General features: G+C 43.8%; 2 pseudogenes; both read left to right on the forward strand.

The window, feature by feature from the left end:
- The first annotated feature begins 778 nt into the window (after nucleotides 1–778).
- On the forward strand, nucleotides 779–2,443 carry LOC116907199 (annotated as a pseudogene).
- A 1,248-nt stretch (nucleotides 2,444–3,691) lies between these two features.
- Nucleotides 3,692–4,037, forward strand: LOC116907200 (annotated as a pseudogene).
- Nucleotides 4,038–4,601: the final 564 nt, after the last annotated feature.

A 4,601-nucleotide genomic window follows, 5' to 3' on the forward strand; every position in this document is an offset into this window, starting at 1 on the left:
GGCCCCGGCCACTGCTCCAGCCCCGCCCCGCCCAGGGCTGCTCCGGCCTGTGGTGCTTTTCCTCCAGGGTTCGGGGAACTCCAGGGTGAAAACCACAAGCACTTCCTCGTCACCCCTGGTGACCACCGCGGCCGGGGATTTCCGTGGCCTTTCGGTGCGTGACTTCCTGGACCCAACTCCTCCTCGGGGCATTTACTGAAAGTTTTTACTTCAAGGCTACCGGCTCTTACAAAACATTGAAAACAGATGTGCAGCCTATGGGTCGCGCCTGGAGAGCCTTCCAAAGCCCCACCCCCACACGCTCCCCTCCTGCAGCCTCCAAACCCTACATACTGAAAAGAGCCACACTGTCCAGGATACGACTGCTAAGTTTAAAATGTAAATTTGACGTTAAGGGGGAAAAATACCGGGTAACTCTGTAAAAGTCTCTCTGGTTTCACTTTTTGTTTTGGGTCAAGAAAGAAAGAGCTGAAAGGAATGTTGTAAAAAACCATATGGATCTCGTTTTCAGGTTATTTTTATTGTCTCAAAGATCAGAACTGCAGCTACAGGTAGCAGCAAATGCCTTTAATTCCAGCACTCAGAGCTGAGTCGGAAGAATCTCTGTGAGTTCCAGACCAGACTGGGCTACATAGTGAGACTTTGTTTTTTTAAAGACGTGAGAACTACACCAATTCTCGTATTTGAAAGGTCTCGTCGTGGGCTGGAGAGACGGCAAAGCAGTCAAGAGTACTGTGCTCTTGTAGAGGACCAGGGTTCTGTTCCCAGCATCCACAAAATGGCTCACAGACACCTCCAGTTTCAGGAGATCGATCCATCACCATCTCCTGTCCTCCTCAGGCACTGCACCTGCAGGTACACAGGCATGAGGCAAAATACCCACACGCATAGTAAATGCCTAGATATAAATACTTGTAAAAAAAAAATAGTTTAAAAGCCTGGATTTTTTTTTTCCCTTGACCTGTTTAAGTGATTTTTTTATCCTTGTATTTTTGTTTTGTTTTTCCTTGTTGTACTTTGTTTTATAAACAGGATGAATCTACAAAAACAAAATTTCTTCTTTTAGCTTTTTTCTTTCAAGGGAAGGTGCTAAGCTATATCAATGCTCTCATAAAAACTTGACTCTAGCCAGGCAGTGGTGACGTGTGCCTTTAATCCCAGCACTCAGGGGACAGCGGTAGGTGGATCTCTGTGAGTTCAAGGCTAGCCTGATCTACAGAGTGAGTGACATGATCTCAGTACCATCACTTGAGAGGCAGAGGCAGAGGCAGATGGATCTCTGGGAGGTTGAGGCTAGTCTAGTCTACAGAGCAAGCTCTGGGTCAGCCAGAGGTACATAATGAGTCTCAAAATTAAATAAATAGATAAATACAACTGGATCAGTTTTTAACAAACTCATCATGAAGATCCAACTGAGTGAAGACGCATTGTTTAATATCAGCCAATTCTGTAATGATGAAACTTGCCAGTAATACATTGCAGCTTACTGTAATTTATCTTGATGATATTGTAATGAAATAAGATTTATCTGGCATCAAAGCACACAATTTTAAAATTTTATATTATATTTTTATTATGTATGTATGTGGATGTGTGCACATATCACAGCATATACATGTAGAACTCAGAGGATAGCTTGTGGGGGTTTGTGTTAAGAATTGGTTCTAATGCTTTGTCTTAATTCAGTCCCCACATCCGGTGTCTGTGTGTCCAAACACTAAATGTCCCTGCCCCCAGGAAGGAAAGTGGCTGCCAGAAGGGTCACTCATAAGCGTAGTAGGCAGCAAAGATAGGGGGCTGCCCAGAGGAGCCAAGGCAACAACGATAAAATATAGATTTTAGAGTTGAGGGATTCCCGAGCGTTTCGTTACCTTGGAGAGCTGTGTGGGGTGCCACAGTGTGGACGGCCTGAGGTCTCTCCAGTGCAATCCGCTGAAGGATCTAAAAACTTGTACAGAATTTTAAGGTGAGATAGTTCTGAAGTGATTCCAATTTTTGAAGAGATGTTTGCAAGCAGATTCACACAAGATGACAATACCAGGAATGCTTGAAACGCCCTCCTGAATCACCTCCAATTGTTGAGGAATGGAATAGCAGAGCTGGTGGTAACCAAAGAAATAGAGGCAACCGGCTGCAAGATAACGGACAGTTTAGAGGTGGGGAAAACAGACGAAGATGGCCAAGTGACAGTCGGTCAAATCAGTGGCATGGACAGTCATGGAGTAACAACAACCACCCACAGCAGAGACCAGAGCCCCACTGTCAACAACAGTGCACACAGTATGGCCACAAACAGCGGCTTCCGTATGGTTACTACCGACAGATGTCAACAAAGACCTTTTATTTTGACCACGTGTTAAATGCGTGTGTGTCTTCTGTTGGTCATAGCTTTCCATTCTATTTTAAAGAATGGGTTATTAACTGTTTAGAGCTTGAGACTTAAAAAATTAATCTTACTAGAAATGTGATAATTGTTGGGAATAAACTTACCAAGTGTGGATTATATTATTTGACTTTATCTTACATACTGTTTTGTTTTATGATTTAATAGTGTTTTGAGTTTGATCTGTTTTCTTTATTTGGACTGTAAGAATTCTGTCTGTATCACAGAAATAAATTTTTTAATTAAAAAATATATAGATTTTAAAAGATATTAACTCAGGAATACCAGAGGGAGGTGTTTGTTAGCCTTGGGAAGGATTAGAAATGCCCAACCACTGAGTTAGTCAGGGCATTCGCGAGCGTGTATGTGTGTGTGTGTGTGAGAGAGAGAGAGAGAGAGAGAGAGAGAGAGAGAGAGAAGAGAGAGAGACAGAGAGAGAGAGAGTGTGTGTCCTTCATTCCAGAATCCAGAGGGCACTGATGGTGGCTGGAAGAGTGACCTGCTAGGAGTCAACACAGTTTAACTAATTCACTGTTACAGGGTTGGTTCTTTCCTTCTACCATGCTGGTGCCAGGGAATTGAACTCAGATCCTCAGGTTTGACAGCTAGTGCCTTACCCCTGAGCCACCTCCCTGATCTTTAAGTATACAGCTCCATGGATGTTTGTGTGTGTGTGTGTATGTATGTATGTATGTATGTATGTATGTATGTATGTATTTCAGGTAAGGTTTTATTTAGCCCAGACTAGCTTTATCCCTCTGATCCTTCTATCTGCACCTCTTGAGTTCTGGAACTATATGCACACCACCATGCCTGCTTTCTGTGCACTGGAGATGAAACCCCAGGATTTCTGCATGCTAGGCAAGTACTCTACCCACTTAGCTACACCGTCATCCCAAATAATGGATTGCTTTGTTTTTTGAGAGAGTTTCAACTAGCCTGGGTTGGCCTGGAACTTACAATGTAGCTAAGGTTGGCCTTAAATGTATGGCGATGTTCCTGCCTCAGCCTCCCAAGTGTTGGAATTATAGGCCTGAGCCACCATACCTGGCCAGCTTTGTGGATCTTGACAAATGAGTGCGTTCAGATAACCAACAGCCAGATTAAGAACAAGACATTTCTATAAACCCAGAATCCCTTGGTCAGTACCACATGGCCATCAGTCTTCCCCGCCGTGTGCTTCTCCGTTCAGTATCAATAGACAGTCAGCCTTCTATAAGTCACAGATTTTGTTTGTTTTTTTGGTTGGTTGGTTTTGTTTTGTTTTAATTAACTTGAGAAAATCTTGCTCTTTCTAAGCCAGCACTCTGTAAGGACGAAGCCATGTTCAGCTCAAGCGCCAAGATTGTGAAGCCCAGTGGCGAGAAGCCGGACGAGTTTGAGTCTGGCATCTCTCAGGCGCTGCTCGAGCTGCAGATGAACTCAGATCTGAAGGCGCAGCTGCTGGAACTCAACGTCACTGAGGCCAAGGAAATCGAAGTCGGTGCTGATCTCAAAGCTTTCATCAGTTCCTCAGCTGAAATCTTACCAGAAAATCCAAGTCCGGCTAGTTCATGAACTGGAGAAAAAGTTCAGTGGGAAGCATGTAGTCTTCATTGCTCAGAGGAGGATTCTGCCTGAGCCAACCCAGAAAAGCCATATGAAAAATAAGTAAGGGGTTGGGGATTTAGCTCAGTGGTAGAGCGCTTGCCTAGGAAGCGCAAGACCCTGGGTTCGGTCCCCAGCTCCGAAAAAAAAGAGAAAAAAAAAAAAAAGAGTAAGCCAGAATAGGTATCAATAGACACACGGACAAACCATAATTTCCCAAAGGAAGGAATATGGGTGACATCCATTTGCCCAATATCATTAGGCTGTAACCTTCTTGGGTTAGCTCCCAGTTGGGAGAGGAAATAAATGGGGCACACTGGGGACATTGACTATTTGGGTTGCTTGTCTTTAGTTACTCCATTGTGAAACCTCAAAGAATTAACATTAAGATGAAATTTTCTATGCATCTGTAAAGCTTTATCATAGGCAGTATTACTCATTAACACATAACAACATGGAGACCGAGTATAAGAATCAGCCAACTCATTGCTTGTGCTAAGGGGTCGGGTAACATGGAATGTCCTCTTACATGGCCCACAAAAACAGGTTCCCGACGTTGCCATAGCAGAGCCTGTACTTGTAAAACAGGCACAAATGGATGAAACAGGAGCAGCAAAGGCAGTGGTCTCAA

Source organism: Rattus rattus, chromosome 8 (assembly GCF_011064425.1).
Source record: "Rattus rattus isolate New Zealand chromosome 8, Rrattus_CSIRO_v1, whole genome shotgun sequence".
Taxonomy (NCBI): domain Eukaryota; kingdom Metazoa; phylum Chordata; class Mammalia; order Rodentia; family Muridae; genus Rattus; species Rattus rattus.